Source organism: Nomascus leucogenys, chromosome 7b (assembly GCF_006542625.1).
Source record: "Nomascus leucogenys isolate Asia chromosome 7b, Asia_NLE_v1, whole genome shotgun sequence".
Lineage (NCBI taxonomy): Eukaryota > Metazoa > Chordata > Mammalia > Primates > Hylobatidae > Nomascus > Nomascus leucogenys.
Window position 1 is genome coordinate 45,954,389 of NC_044387.1, and position 16,813 is coordinate 45,971,201.

The 16,813-nt window shown below is 51.8% G+C and overlaps 1 pseudogene; it reads right to left on the reverse strand.

Annotated features, from left to right (window-relative positions):
* Positions 1-1,552: 1,552 nt before the first annotated feature.
* Positions 1,553-16,239, reverse strand: LOC100594690 (annotated as a pseudogene).
* Positions 16,240-16,813: the final 574 nt, after the last annotated feature.

A 16,813-nucleotide genomic window follows, 5' to 3' on the forward strand; every position in this document is an offset into this window, starting at 1 on the left:
CTCAAGCTGCATTCCTTCAAGTAGGACCCAGGGTGCGTGCCCATCTCCAGCCCAGGGCAGCTCCCCTGTAAGCTGGGTGAGCTACTGAAGCCAAGGCGGGAGGCAGCTGACAACACCCATGGCCTATCCGGAGGTGGTGGAAAGGCTGGACTCAGGAGCAACACCAAACCCCGGACCAGGCAGAAACCACCCAAGACTGAGGGGCTCGTGCCAGAGCGGTGGCCACAGGTAAGAACCCGGGACCAGGCTGTGTGTGGCGGGCATCCTCCATGTACCAGGGCTCAGCACAGCAAAGGAAGACCAGCCGGGTCACCCTGGTGGCCATCTGTCCCTGTCCCACCTGCAGAGTCACAACAGCCTCTCCCGAGTGGGGATCCTCTCTCTCTGCCAAAGCAACAGCGGGCCCTGCCCCAACCAGACTACCCCACTCAGTGGAGTTAGGGATACTGCTCCAGCATCCTAACACTGCCCAGCTGGCGCCTGCCTGTGCTCACCCACACCTCCCAGGCCGGCCTTCCCTGCAGCCTGGGCTTGGCCACCGTGGCCTGATTGAGCACTGAGGCCTCCTGGGCACCCAGCCCCATCACTGCACCTGCCGATTCCAGCCCCACCCCACCGGCTCAGGGCTTCTTCCCAGCGGCGCTCATCATGAAATCAACATGCACGCAAGTCGTCTCAGGAAACTTTTTAATGAAAGTGTCGGCAGTTCTTTCCCCCACGGTGGTGTGTAGGTGGCTGAGCTCAGATTGCATCTGCTAAGACACCAGCCACTTACCGAGAGAAAGTCAGGCTGCTTCAAACCCAGGGCCTGAGGCAAAAAAGCATCACTTCTGGTCAGGGAGTCTGGAAGCCATGCCTTGTGGGAGGTCACACTGGCATCTAGGCCTTTGCCTGCATTGCAGAAGGAGAACTGGGTCCCCCTCCTGGAGAACCCCGCATTCCCCAGCCCCGCACTGGCTTTGCCACCACACGGGCTTTGAGCCAGGAGGCAGGTAAGACGTAGCTGTAGACCCAAAACAACCATCAGCCTTGGGGCCCTGCGGGAGAGGAGCACTTTTAGAACATGGAAAAGTGTGGTCATCCCATCATTAGACAGCACACATCCTACATAAATAAAAAGTCGTATGGGGAAGGAGGTTGGAGAGGGAACAAAAATTGGCCAGATATTGATAGACTGGTTTCCAGTTTCAAGGTAACAGATGCACATCATGAGACCAGAGGAGACCGAGACAAGGTCTGGATTTGGCTTTTCTAAGCAACATGTGTTCCTGCGCAGGGCTGGATGGTCGCTGAGACAGAGATGGAAGCCAGGACAGGAGAGGCCACCGGGCCCAGATAGGTACAGAGAGCAGAGGCTCCTGTTCTGTCCTCGCCACCCACAAGGGTGACACTGCTTGTAAATGGTGGCTGTGCTCTCCCAGCAAGAAAAAAGCACAACTAAATCCACATTGCACACAGAGGCAGACAGAAAGCCTTCAAGTGGCTCTGTTTTCTGCTCCCTGCCTCGCCAGGTCCACAAGCAGAGAGGAGTGTCACGCGCATGGCCCTGCTGTCAGGCTCCCCAGTGAGCTGCGGGCTCAGCAGGAGCTGCCCACTGACACACGGGGCACTCACTCCTCCCACATTGGGAGCGGTCGCCAGAGTCCCACCGGGTGCTGGTGTCATCCAGGGACCCCACACACTTCCTTAAATGTGATCCTGCTTCCCTCAGGGCAGCTGCATACTCTCCTCCTGCAGGACCATCTGGAAACTTGGCTTTCAGTTTGCTCTCCCTTCTCTCCTCTGCCTGCCCCAAGCCCCTCTTTCTAAAAAAGTGATGCAATGTTCATGGGGTTATTTCTTGAAAATACTTGGCGGTCTCCATGCTTCTGTTTTCTTTAGCCAGGTGGTCAGGAGGGTTTACAAAGAATGCCTGGGCTCCCCCGCAGGTGCCGGCAGATGGGGTAGCAAATGGTCCTGTGCCTCCACCTGCTCTGGGAGGGAGTCTCCCGTCTCTAGGCCTGGCCCCTTCCCAACCCTCCACGTATCCTGTTCCCCAGAGACCAGAACCCACTCCTGAGAACAGCGAAGCCAGGCGCTTAGAGGAAGACCAAGTGCTGCCAGGACACGGATTGTCGAGGGATTACATTCCAGCATCTTATTAGGTATCTGAATCTGTTAGGAAAAAAAATTAGAAACTACATATAAAACTTAAAAATATTCAATATCAAAAGGTTATTTAGGATGAAAGTTTTAAAACAAGTCATCAGCAAGCTGCTACCACCAAGTGGAGACTTTTACAAAAGTTGAGCGAGTCCACTGAGCTGAGAGGACAGAAATGAAGTCACCTGTGCTGGGGCAGGGGCAGGGACACTTGGGGCAGGGAGTGTGTGGGCAGAGAAGCCAGAGAAGTCCAGGCCTGTGGAAGCCAAACAGGAGAGCGTGGGCCGGAAGGGCGGTCAGGATCGGGGGACGAGGTCGCTCTCCCTGGAGAACGAACCCTGAAGTGCGTAGCCTGGGATTGCCTCCCTGGGGGTCCTGTCCCCTGACATTTCACAGGTCTCCTAGAGCTGCCTTCCCAGGAGGACAAACACGGCAACAAAAGACCCATTTCTGCACAAAAATCCTTCTGGAAAGAAAAAGAAGAAAGGCAAGAATGGGGTCCAAACGCTCCCCAGTGCTGACTAAGCCTCTCCAACCCTGTTCTAAGTGGAGTGTGGTTCCTAAGTCAGGGAAATGGAAGAGGCCCCACCCACACAGGCCATGGCCCCACAGGATGAAGCAGCAGCATTTATTCCAGATACAACAGTGAGGGAATCCGGTCACGTTCCCTTCTCCCCAGAGAGGGCGCATCTTGACAAGTGATCCAGTAGAAATCTTTTAAACTCTGTAAGTTAAGTTCATAAAAATCACTCCCTTCACCCTGTCTCCCAGGGCCAGGCCTGGCCTCTGAGATGCACTGGCTTGGGGCGCCCTCAGGTGGCTGCATGGAAAAACCAGTCTGAGGCCAGCCTGGGGCTCCCAGACCTGGGCGGGATCTGTCCAGTCACCTGTCCTTCGGCTTTGGGTCGCTGTCTCTTGGCAGGTGGCCCGACACTTGGGGGTGGCCCAACGACACCTCAGGAAGGTTCCCGCTCTACGGATGGCCCGATTAGCCACAGGTTTCTAGGCAAGTCCCTCTCTGAATGTCGGCCACACCACATACAACTCAAGTAGGAAGATGGGCAGGACTGGGGGTGGGGCAGGCAGAGGCCACCTCTGGCAGGTCAGGGTTGCCTGGGCTGGAGCCTATCTTCCCATACCTGGGACATGACCTCCAAGGACCAGCTGTCAGTCATGGTGATGGGCTGGCTGGGGTTGGCAGGGAGCTTGCTCTCCTTCTCTGACGGCCGGAGCAGCGTGGGGCGAAAGATCATGGCGAGGTTGAGCAGGGACATCTTATTGACTGCCTCCTTCTCTGCCACCCTGTAGAGGACCAAAGCAGAGGGTGCTGTTTCGATGCCACCACCAGGAGAGAGGAAGAGGGGCTGGGCCATGCTGGAGTCCTCAGGAAGGGAGTGACCTCGACCCTGGCTGTGCTGCAAGGTGACTCCAGCCCTGGTACTTCTGGGTCTCAGTGGCCCAGGACAAGGGGCCAACTCTGGGCTGGTGGGGGGGTCTCCTCTATGATGTGACTGGGAGGGAAGAGGGGGGTCCAAGTGCTCTGCTGGCCATGGACAAAGCTCTGAGCTCTTTTCTAAGGCCACTGTGCAGAAGGAGGAGGGTGGCAAAGAGGAGAGGCGGGGGCGGGGGTGGCAGTGTCACTAGTCGCCAGAGGCAGTGAGTGACTGCAGACAGGGGTCAGGGGAAAAGGTCCTCGGTGTTGGGGGTCTAGCGGGAGCAGAGGGGCACCCCGCGGCCTGGGTACCTGGAGCCCTGGGCTGCCACAGGAGAGCTGGGCTACCTTTTCAGGTGGTCCAGAAGGAAAAGGAAGGGGAGCAGGTTGGCCTCCGGCAGGGACAGCAGCAGGTTGGGCATGCAGCTCTCCTTTGCAACCGGGTCTCAACGAGCTGCAGGAGGCGGTGGGTTACTCCTCGGGGTCACAACGAGCCAGAGACCTCTCCCGAGGTGGTCACATGGAGCACCTGGGGCTTGTGTCCCTGCACAGCCCAGGCTCGTCGTCATCCTCAGTCTCACAGCTCTGGCCCCCAGTGAGGACCCTGTGAGGGGCGCTGGTGTGGGGTATGAGCCACCTGAACGCCTTTTCTCTACCTCACACGGGTCAGCAGCACGAGGCAAACAGCAGCAGGAGGAGCCGCGGGAGCAGCCGCTCATGGGCAGAGCTGCCCTTGGACAACTCCTGCCACCACCCCCTCCCCAGAGGAGCCCAAGGCAGGGGAGGCTCCACATGGAATGAGACATGGGAGTGAGGGACACAAGGAGGTGGGAAGTGGGAGGCTCAGCCCCACCAAGTACGCAGAGACCCCCTCGTCGTCCTGGACACCACAGGGGCACCTGGAGGCTGGGAGAGCAGGTCCTCTGTGCATGGGCATGGGCGGCAGACCTGCCCTAAGGGTGATGCAGAGGCTACAGGTGCTGCACGTGCCAGCGCCCACTCTAGACATCAGCCTCCAGGTTGACTAAGGGTCAGGCCATGTTCAAACCCATGTTCGACTGGGCCAGGACCCGTGGCTAGAGCACCTGGGCACCCTCCTTCAGCCCTGGTCGGCAGGAAGGACCGCAGATTTCAGGACCCCACAGCATGGCAGTGCTGACTATTTCAGCCTCTTGGTCTCCTTGAGGAATAAGGACGGGGAGCCCTCTGGGGATGGGCGAGGCCTTCCAGGACAGGCTCGGTTCTGGTCCCCTGCTTTTTGAGGTTGGGTAAAATGCCGACCATGGCAGAGGGGGCACAGCTCGGGTTCCCACACCTCACTTTTCACAGCCTCCAAGGGCAGCAGTGCATGTGGAGGAGACGTCTCACACGAGGCCAAGGCCTCCAGTGCTCACCGATGCCCTCCGTGAAGTTGGGGTAGAACTCGTCAGTGAAGAGGGGCTCGGGCAGCTCACGGAAGTACAGCTTCGGCGTGCCTGTGATGGCGTTCACGTCCATCTCGCTCATCATCACCGACACGTCCTTGTTATCTGGGAAGAGCACGCAAATGCAGCAGCCTCCTTGAGGATCCCGAGTGAGTCACCCGCCATCCCTGCCTTGGCTAAAGCAACGTCCCTGACATGCTGACCAATGTGCGGGTCCCTCCCAGGCTTTGAGCAGCTCATCTGACTCCTCCCAAGAGCTGTGCGTGGTTCTGTGTCTACAGAGTTGATGGGGGTGTGTGGGCATTCCCATTCCTCTCCCCTGCTTGGCCCCATGTGATGGCCAGGAGGAGGCCAGTGTGGCAGGACACAGTGCCTGCATGGGGATTGGGTGGCTCTGCCGTGTACATAGCAACCACCCCTGCACCAGTGTCTTCTGATAGCAGGAAGGCCATGGGAGAATCTGATTGGTTTCAGTGTTTGAACCTGTGTCTTCCTTTGGGCTCAACTGGCCATTGGTGCTTACATCCTCACCACAGGCCAGGTCCATTCTGGGCCCCCAGAGGGAGCTGAAACTACCACAGGGCCTTCCCAGGGATGCTGGGCATTCTAGGGATCCTGGTCAGGGTGGGTGGTGTGTGCCCCAAAGAAGGGTCTGCAGGCACACAATCCTGTTGCTTTGAAGATGCTGGGCAAGGACCCTCTGGGGTCTCAGTGCCCTCCCCTGGCATTTGGGGCAGCTCCAGATCTTTCATAGCCTCTGAGGGTTGGTGAGATGGAGGCAGAGATGTTAAAGCCCCGGTCTGAGCTGGGTCCCATCAGTGCCTTCTGCCCTCCGCATCCTCAAGCAGGGCAGTGGACAGACTGCACTGAGTCCTGGGCTTCCACCTCCTGTCCACCCCCAAGGCAAGAAGACCAAGGCCCTGAGGAAGCCCCTGGTGCACCCCAGCAAGCAGCATCTGTAGCTAGGATGGTTTAAAAACTGGCCTCTACAGAAGCTCCTTCTACAACTCTTGCCTTCTCTTTCTTAAAAATAATAAAACAGTAAATGAAGAAAAGACGCAGAGAAGGATGTGACATGCCCTGGCCATGGAGCGCTCTGAGATCTCATCGTGGACACCGCCGCCCACACCTCCATCCCATCCTGCAGAGGCCGACACTCACTGACGTCGAAAGCTGCCTTCAGTGCCTGGATGTCCGTGGCCACTCTGGACACCCGATAGATGCCCACCTCCTCCGTGCCGCGGCGCTCGATCTCCTCCACACACTGGCACACGATGTAGGGCACCTTGGACCTCTCTCTCCTGCAGGAGGAGGGAATGTTCTCAGTGTCCTGACAGCCCTGCTTGGGCCACAGCACAGGAGACCTGCCCCCTATCTGTACACCCGGAAGTGGGGTGAGGACGGTGACGAAGGTGCCCAGGTCTGGGGCTGCACACAGAGCCTTGTGCATGCCTGTCCTCCCTCTGCAAGCTCGGTCCTCATTGCAAGTACTTTCTCAGGACTTTTCTAAGAGGCTGAAGCAGCCAGACCCTCTGCAAGTCACATATGATCTTTGTGGGATGGTCAGGAGGCCTAAGTCAAGTCAGCACAGCAAGGGCATCTGAAAGATTCCAGATCTGGGGTTAGCAACCTGTGCTCCCAGCTGGGAGATCAGGCTCGGTGTTGGTCCTGCCATCCACGTGGTGTGTGAGAGGAGAATCCCCTGACCCCTGCCCCGGGCCCAGGCCTAAATAAACATCCCACGAATAAAGGGTTGCCTCAGCACTAGTGCCCCAAGTCCTGCGATGCTAAGTGCGTTTCTCCTCTGAGTCTTAGCAATGAACAATTCCAATACCTCCACACAGGACACTAGAGTAAGAATACTTCAAAGTCAGAACACAGTGTTGTGCAGAGGCCTTTAGTTCTGTTTTGCAACTGGATTTAGCAGCACATCAAAGCGGCTTCTCAAGCCACCCTCATTAGCCGTGGTTATTTGGAGGGGCTGCTGATGGAGTCCTCGCTGCTCATGCCCAGAGCCCTCCCAGAGTGCTACCAAGTGGCTGCCATGCAGTTGGGGGTGGGGAGTGGTGTTTAGACACAGAAAGGAGTCCAGGGTATGACTGATGAAGGCCCTGGCCCACGTGACCAGCAAGGTCAGGGGCCCAGCCAGATTCCATCCTGGGGAAGCAAATGAATTCTCTAAGGAAGTGATCTGTGTCTGCAAGAACTGCTCTCAAACCAACAAACAGGCTTCTCTTGGCAACTGACTCGTGACAAAAGGGTGGGGGTTAGTTACAACCATTCAACAGGAACCTGGGACCGTGACAAATTCCAAGCAAGAGCAGAGAACCCTGCATTTGGGCAGTTCCTGGAGCCAGCCTACTGCTTCCAAGCAAGGCAGCAAAGACATTCCTGAGCTGGTTTGGAGGAAACACAGGAGGTAGCTGAACATACCAAGTGTTCTCTGGGGCCTGACCTCACCGTGCAGCGGCCACGCACAGAGAGGAGAGACCCACACATGCTCTTTTCTGCAGAAACAGCTGAAGGGACAGGCGCCCTCAGTGCGTGCGCCCAAGCCCCTCCCCACTCACTTGGTGACCACAGCAATCTTGACTCCGAAGACCCCTGTCTGTTTTCAGGACAGCATCCCCTTCAAGCTGAACTCCCTACTGGTGAACTTGACCAAGGGCTTTACTTCAATCTATAGTGGGGAGAAGGGGCACAGTCCTCTAATGCTCCTGGTCCTCATAGCCCAAGGTCCCAAGGGCCCCTAGAGGACTCATCAAATATTTCTACCCACAAGGCACGCAAAGGTCTCAGGATGAGGTGAGACTGCCCCTCGGGGAAGCCCCTAGTCTACTTCAGAAAGAGCAAGGATTTTGAATGCCCACCTCGGCCTCCCAAAGTGCTGGGATTACAGGTGTGAGCCATAGTGCCTGGCCTTTCTTGGAGTCTTATACCATTAGGAGGCATCCAAGGATTGGAAAGAAATTTTTATGCAAAATCTGAGGCTTACCCCGATTTGCCTGTCTCTGTTCCTGGATTTTGCCTTTCAACTTAGAAACACTCTGGAGGCCCCAAACTCTAACCTCTGTGTCATCAGCCCATGAAGACTACTGCTTTCTTCCTGAGATCTATTTCTCTGTGCAAGTTTTGAATTTTTATTGGCAAGAGAGTTTGTCTGATACAAACTACTTTGTGATTACTGAAACAGGTTTTTGTTTGTTTGTTTGAGACAGGGTCTTGCTCTGTTCCCCAGGCTGGAGTGCAGTGGCACAATCACGGCTCACCACAGCCTTGACTCCCAGCTTCAAGCCATCCTCCCACCTCAGTCTCCTCAGTAGCTGAGATTACAGGCACACAACACCATGCCTGGCTAATTTTGTATTTTTAGTACAGACGGGGTTTCTCCATGTTGCCCAGGCTGGTCTCAAGCTCCTGAGCTCAGGCAATCCATCCGCCTCAGTCTCCCAAAGTGTTGGGATTACAGGCATGAGCCACCACGTCAGGGCTGGAACAGTTATTTAAAATAGTTTTTCAGGTAGGATGCTGTGGCTCACGCCTGTAATCCCAGTACTTTGGGAAGCCAAGGCGGACAGATCCCTTGAACTCATCAGGAGTTTGACGCCAGCCTGGCTAACATGGCGAAACCCTGTCTCTACAAAAAATAACAAAAGTAGCTGGGCATGGTGGCACGCCCCTGTGGTCCCAGCTACTCTGGAGGCTGGGGTGGGAAGATCACTTGAGCCAAGGAGGCCAAGGTTGCAGTGAGCCAAGGTCGCACCACTGCACTCCAGCGTGAGTGACAGAGTGAGACTCCAACTCAAAAAACCCCATATGCCAGGCATGGTGGCTCACGCCTGTAATCCCAGCACTTTGGGAGGCCGAGGTGGGCGGATCACGAGGTCAGGAGTTCGAGACCAGCTGGCCAACATGGTGAAACCCCATCTCTACTAAAAACACAAAAATTAGCTGAGTGTGGTGGCGCGTGCCTGTAATCTCAGCTACTCAGGAGGCTGAGGCAGGAGAACTGCTTGAACCAGGACCCGGGAGGCAGAGGTTGCGGTGAGCGAGATCACACCATTGCACTCCAACCTGGGCAGCAAGAGTGAAACTCTGTCTAAAAAAAAACCCACACAAAAATAAAATCTTCCACTTTAAAAATGCTTTTTGTTGATTAAAGTAGTCTGGGCATGGTGGCTTAAGCCTGTAATCCTAATTACTCAGGAGGCTGAGGTGGGAGGATCACTTGAACCCAGGAGGTTGAGGCTGCAGTGATCTGCGATGGCACCGCTGTACTCCAGCCTGGGTGACATAGTGAGACCCTGTTTCAAAAAAGAAAAGAAAGAAAAAGGTTAAAACGGTAAATTTTGTTATATATTTTACCACAATAAATAGAATGGGAGTAGAGGCTGAGAGGCTGTTGAATTAGGTACTGTGGAACACTGCAAGGAAGCAAAAATAGCAAAATATTGGCTGGCAAAAGACTGAATGGGCTCCATCCTTTCAGCCTGCAGGGGCTGAGGCCCCCCATGGCCCCCTGGGTTAAGGTTTCAGCATCGACCATGAGATGCCATTTGTTCTTTTCCATTTGAAGAACACGTCAAATCGGGCAGTTAAATGGAGAAACAGAGGGGATAGTCACCCCTTCACTCAATCCTTGAAGTCCCTGTTTTAATTTATTTTGGGTCATATTAATGATTTTAATGGCTTGGACAGGTCCTCAGGGTCTCGTCTGCCAAGACCGACAGTAAGGACAAAGTGTGGGTTTTATTCCAATTGGAGCATCCATCCCAGTGATGGAAATTCAAGAGCAGAAACACCTGAGACCACTGGAATATTCTGCAAAGCTATTGCACCAGTGATCAGGCTAAGGCGGACTTGTTTGCCTTCAATCTTATGCCGCAGGGAACAGAGAGAGTTCCTCCCTTACATTTAGTGGGGTCTCTGGGGAAACAGTTTCAATTAAGGCCATAAAAGTTTGCTTAGTGCGTGGGAACCAGTGGACCCCCAAGTTTGTGAGAGCAATTGTCCTCTGTAGTGGCGAGGGTCAAGGAGTATGCTGTGTCCCTAGCAAGGCTGGAGTGGTCACGGGTGCTCTATTTTGGGGGATGTGATGTGGGCTCACATCTTGAGGATTTGGGTTTGGATTCTCTGTATAAGTTGTTTTAGAAGCGCCTGGACCTCTCTGGGGTCTTACCATAACCCTGATTATCGGGGAAGCCCAGGTTGCAAAGTTGCCAATCCCAGGGTTGGGGGGGTGGCCATGGAAGTTCTGAAATGGGGGCACTTTCCTTGTCAGTAGGGTTTGGTGCTTTGGGATGAGAAGACGGGGTCCTGGAATCAATAATTTCAGGCCATCAAGGGCCTCTGTAGGAGTAGTCACATGAGGCCGGGCATGGTGGTTCATACCTATAATCCCAGCACTTTGGGAGGCCAGGGTGGGAGGATTGCTTGAGGCGAGGAGTTCAAGTCCATTCTGGGCAACACAAGGAGACCTCATTTCTACAAAACTAAAAACAATTACCCAGGCATGGTGGAGTGTGTCTGTAGTCCCAGCTACTCAGAAGGCTGAGGCAGGATCACTTGAGCCCACAAGTTCGAGGCTGCAGTGAGCTGTGACTGTGGCACCACACTCCAGCCTGGGTGACAGAAGGAGATCCTGTCTCTAAACAAAAAATAAAAGAAAACAAAGGTGTAATCACTTGACTAGTAAGGGGAGCTGTACAGCCTTATAATTTGTAGGTTCTCCCCTGAAAAATAACTGCCAGATGCCCATGTCAAGAGCCTTTCTTCTAGAACACCACGGGGTTCGGCCTCACTCCAGTTCTTCTGCCATACTTCTCCGTCTCTTCCTTAAACTCTAATCCATGAATCCAGGTAGGAGTTGGCAAACTACAGCCTCCAGGCCAAATCTAGCTCACTGTGCATTTTCTTTTCTTTTCTTTTTTTCTTTTTCTTTTCTTTTTTCTTTCTTTTATTTTCTTCCTTTCTTTCCCTCCCTCCTCCCCTTCCCCTTCCCCTTCCCTTGCCCCTTCCCCTTCCCCTTCCCTTCCCTTTTCCTATCCTTTCCTTTCCTTGTTGACAGAGTGCAGTGGTGCACTGAACCACGACAGATCACTTTAATGATTGGTATCAGCAGTAAAGGGTCTGTCTGCGGCAGGAGGGGGCCATTTTCCAAGCCACAAATGCCCAACAGAGCAAGGGAAAGTGAAACTGAAGGGTTAATTTGGCCAGGTCTGCCTGCTCTGCTTGCTTTTGGGTCATTTGGCTTTTAATTTTTTTTCTCTCCTTTTTCTGTGAAGCTTAAGGGCCACAGTAGCTGAAAGCCTTGCCACTGAATGCTGAAACTTAACCTTCCCTGGCTACTGTATGGATAACATGCATAAGTCACCATGGTAACAGCTTCTTCAGTTGCTTTTCAGGAACTTGGGCCAGCTCCTGTCCAGTTCAAACTGGTTGAGACCACCAACCCTTCAACTGGGCCTGCACGAGTGCCCAAAAGGTGGCCTTTTGACACTGGAGGGCCAAAAACTCCGCCTTCGGATCATGCTAATGCTACCCTTTTCTGTACACGTGTCTTGCGAAATGCCATGAACTCCAGCCATGCTCGCACAGAACGAAGCTGTTACTTATCTTTGGGGGACGTGGATTTGAGAGCTGTTGTTCCACCTCCCCGCTCAGTGCCCTTGCGAATAAATCTTTTCTTTTTTGCAAAACCATGTCATAGTGGTTGATTTACTGCACCAGCAGAATGAACACGAACCTGGATGGCAACAAAAGGCTGCAGGTCATGCCCAAGTATGCCATGGGGGTAGGGAGAGGACAGCACGTGGCCACTTCCACCAGGGAAGTGGATCCCCTCTTATAAATTATTAGTTTGAGGGTCACTATGTGCTAGCATTGTGTTTGGCAGTGTTTGAAGTTAACTCAGAGCCAAAGTGAAGCAGGCACAAAAGCCAACCAGTTCTTTTCTCATGGTCTAAATCCATAATTGTTTAACACATTTTGAAATTCAGATCAAGGCACATTGCAGATGTCTGTTTCAGTTTCTGTTCCCTCCCCTTGTAGAGTTGCATTTTGTGTGTGTGTGGCCTCCTCCAGGGAGTCCCAAATCCATATCATCATATCACCCTAGGACGATGGCTGCCTCACTGACTTTAGGGGCCCAGGACCTAAGCTGAGAGCAGAGATGTTCTTCTTCTTCTTCTTTTTTTTTTTTTTTTGAGATGGAGTCTTGCTCTGTTGCCCAGGCTGGAGTGCAGTGGCATGATCTCGGCTCACTGCAAACTCCGCCTCCCGGGTTCAAGTGATTCTTCTGCCTCAGCCTCCCAAGTAGCTGGGACTACAGGCGCCTGCCACCATGCCCAGCTAATTTTTTGTATTTTTAGTAGAGGAAGCGTTTCACCATGTTGGCCAAGATGGTCTTGAACTCCTGACCTCAAGTGATCCACCCACCTCGGCCTCCCAAAGTGCTGGGATTACAGGCGTAAGCCAGCGTGCCTGGCCAGAGATGCTCGTCAGTGCAGCAACACTTACTAGAACCACACTTACTAAAAAATCCACCTGCTTTCCAGCTATGCAATTGGGTGATGCTATCCTTGGACCCTTTGGGAAGACCTAGGGTAAAATATTCAGGTCCACTTATTAAAAAATAGAGGTTTTTTTTGAGACAAGTTCTTGCTCTGTCGCCCAGGCTAAAGTGCAGTGGCACAATCATAGCTCACTAGACTTGAACTCCTGGGCTCAAGCGATCCCCCCACCTAAGTCTCCAAGCAGCTGGGATACAGGTGCATACTACCATGCCCAATGAATTTTTCTTTTTTTTGGTAGAGATGGGGTCTCGCTATGTTGCCCATGTTGGTCTCGAGCTCCTGGCCTCAAGTGATCTTCCCACCTCAGCCTCCCAAAATGCTGGGTTTATAGGCGTGAGCCACTGTGCCCAGCTGAGACTTTATTTTTATTGTTTTTTAAATTATTTTATGGCCCATGACACAGCCATCTGTGTCATGAATGGCTGTGCCCAGCCGTTCATGTTCTTATTGTTGAGTTTTAAGAGTCCTTTTCGGCCGGGCACGGTGGCTCACACCTGTAATCCCAGCACTTTGGCAGGCCGAGGCAGGCGGATCACGAGGTCAGGAGATCGAGACCATCCTGGCTAACACGGTGAAACCCCGTCTCTACTAAAAATACAAAAAAATTAGCCGGGTGTGGTAGTGGGCACCTGGAGTCCCAGCTACTTGGGAGGCTGATGCAGGAGAATGGTGTGAACCCAGGAGGCGGAGCTTGCAGTGAGCTGAGATCGCGCCACTGCACTCCAGTCTGAGCGACAGAGGGAGACTCTGTCTCATAAAAAAAAAAAAAAAAGAAGAAGAAAAAGAAAAGAAAAAAGAAAACCTCTGTGCATTAAAAAAGCTGGAACAAAGACAGAAAATGTACATGCCAAGGGGATATATATGTGTGTGTGTGTCTGTGCTTATGTGTCTGTTTATGTGTGTATGTGTATGTGCATTTATGCATCTGTGTGTCTCTCTGTGTATGTGTGTGCATGAAATAAACCAAAGAGAATAGTGGACAAAAGACAAGAACAGACCACACATATGAAGCGAAAAACAAATGGCCAACAAGCAGGGACAAATAACATTCTTAAAGCCTCAAAATGGCAAATATAAAAATCAAGGCCAGAACGACCCCATGCTGGCCAGGGAGTGGTGACAGCGTCATGTCAGAGCCAATGGGAACAGCTCACAGCAGGTCCACCGGATCAGATTCCACCCGGGAACACCAACGAGCTTCAGTGTTCATAACCTCCACCAGGTAACTGCATTTCTCAGAACGTACTCAGAGGAAATGATCAAAGATGGGCACAGAGGCCTATGTTAAATAATTATTTACAGGCACAAACAATCTTGATGTTCAATAGTAAGGGAATAGATCAATTAAGATACAACTGGAAGACAGAAAATGATGTGGCCAATTATGTCTGAAAATGATTTATAACATAGAAAATGCTTATCATAAAATATTAAAAGGAAAATGATAAAAAATAATATGTAGAATATGAATCTATTTTTTTTTTTTTCTGAGACAGAGTTTTGCTCTTGTTTGTTGCCCAGGCTGGAGTGCAATGGTGCAATCTGGGCTCACTGCAACCTCCGCCTCCCGGGATCAAGCGAGTCTCCCACCTCAGGCTCCTGACTAGCTGGGATTACAGGCATCCGCCACCATGCCCGGCTAATTTTTGTATTTTTAGTAGAGACGGGGGTTTCACCATGTTGGCCAGGCTGGTCTCAAACTCCTGACCTCAGGTGATCCGCCCACCTCGGCTTCCCAAAGTGCTGGGATTACAGGCATGAGCCACCGCACCCAGCCTAATTTTCTTTTAAAAGAAAAAAGATATGTATACATGCACAGAAAACAACTGGAAGAAAATGCATCTAAATGTTAATAATGGTAATGATCCATGAACTGATTCTGAAGGTCTTTGTTTTGAGACAGAGTCTTGCTGAGTCACCAAGGCTGGACTGCAGTTATGCCATTATGACTCACTACAGCCTTGACCTCCTGGGCTCAAGTGATCCTCCTACCATAGCCTCCAGAGTAGCTGAGACTATAGGCATGCACCACCATGCCCAGCTAATTGTTTTTTTGTATTTTTTGTAAAGATGGGATCTCCCTATGTTGCCCAGGCTGGTCTTGAACTCCTGGGCTCAAGCAATCTTGCCTTGGCCTCTCAAAGTACAGGCATGAGCCACTGAGCTGGAACCTGAGGGTCATTTTTATGATGATTTTGTGATTCTTAAAAATTTTCTGCAGTATACATATAATATTCATAATCAGGGAAACGCTTTTACATACATAAAAGAAAAACGTCAAGACTCCAATATAAAGAAGGACAAAGGGCATATTCAAATATTTTTCAAAAAGAAACATCAATAGGCTGGGTGCAGTGGCTCATGCCTGTAACCCCAACACTTTGAGAGGCTGAGGTGGGAGGATCGCTTGAGACCAGGAGTTCGATACCAGCCTGAGCGACACAGCGACACCCCTCTGCCCCCCCAAAAATGTAGCTGGGCGTGGTGGTGCACACCTGTAGTCCCAAAGTCCCAACCACTCAGGAGGTTGAGGTGGGAGGATCACCTGAGCCAGGGAGGTTGAGGTTTCAGTGAGCTGTGATCACAACACTGCACCGTGGAAATAACTTCAACATCCAACAAAAGAGTATCTGAGAGATCAGAGAGAACACTGTGCCTCTGTTTAGAAGTAGAACAAGGACATGGATGAAGCTGGAAACCATCATTCTCAGCAAACTATCGCAAAGACAAAAAACCAAACACCGCATGTTCTCACTCATAGGTGGGAATTGAACAATGAGAACACATGGACACAGGAAGGGGAACATCACACACCAGGGCCTGTTGTGGGGTGGGGGAAGGGGGGAGGGATAGCATTTGGAGATGTACCTAATATTAAATGACGAGTTACTGGGTGCAGCACACCAACGTGGCACATGTATACATATGTAACTAACCTGCACGTTGTGCACATGTACCCTAAAACTTAAAGTATAGTAAAAAAAAAGAAGTATAACAAGGACACTTTAGATGCTTGAAAAAAAAAATCTGCTACAAAGCTAAAGGGGGAAACAAGATAAAAACTATAGATACACTGTGTTGAAAATAATGCAAAGTTCTACATGAACAAAGCAGAGGGTAATGTATCAAAGTGCAAAATGCAGTTTTATTAAGAATTATGGGGATTTTATTTTTCATAAGTCCACATTTTCTGAAGTGTGGTTATTTTGCCTGCATAATTTAAAAAGCATACTGAAAGCATTTCATAAATGATAGCACTCCGTACAAACGTAAAGTATGATCACCAAGAGGGCAGCTTATTTTTCCTTAGGACAAAGTAGAAATAACATTCATTCAAGATTAACTCTGTCTTCCTGTCTCTGAAGAGTGTTGGGACAGGAAGAGTCACCTTTTCCAGGGTTTGTACAACAGCTCCATGTAGGACCACCATGGAGCCCGTCTCCCTGGGCTTCAGCTTCCCCTCTCCAGTGGGTGCTGGGAGGGGCTTCTTCTGCGACCTGGGCTGGTGACTGCTGCTACGTAGTGAGAAGCCCTGCAGGGCAGCCTCACCAGCCCAGGGTGGCCCTGCCCAGCCCCAGTCAGTGAAGAGGAGCTTCCAGACACATACATCCTGATGCTGTGCCCATCTTCCCTGAATGCACTGGGCACCTGCCTGGTAGCTCCCCATTTCTCACTAGGGGCTAAATGGCAAGAGGTGATGTTGGCATGTTAGGATCTGGCTACAACGATGCTGGGCCGTGCTGTGACAGCTGTGGGAACGCCCCTGACTGCACTGTCACTAACACACAGCTCTGCAGTAGAGCTATTTACATGAGGGAAGTCCAGGAAATTCACTTTTTCCCAATGCCCACCACCCAAGATTATTCTCCTCTCTAGCAATATAATAATGTTCACTGGAAAGTAATGCTAGTCATAATTCTTGTTTTATTATTCTGAAAATAATAGTTTATGGAGGAAACTCCTGATTAAAGCCATGTCAGGAGCCCGTCCGAGGATACGACAGTTGATATACCTCCTTTTCATTTCACACAGGGTCTTGCTTTGTCACCCAGGCTGCAGTGCAGTGCTGTGAATCATGGCTCACTGCAGCCTTGACCTCCTAGGCTCAAATGATCCTCCCACCTCGGCCTCCTGAGTAGCTGGGACCACAGGGACATGCCACCACATCTGGCTAATTTTTGCATTTTTTGTAGAGACGAGGTCTCACCGTGTTGTCCAGACTGGTCCTAGACTCCTGGGCT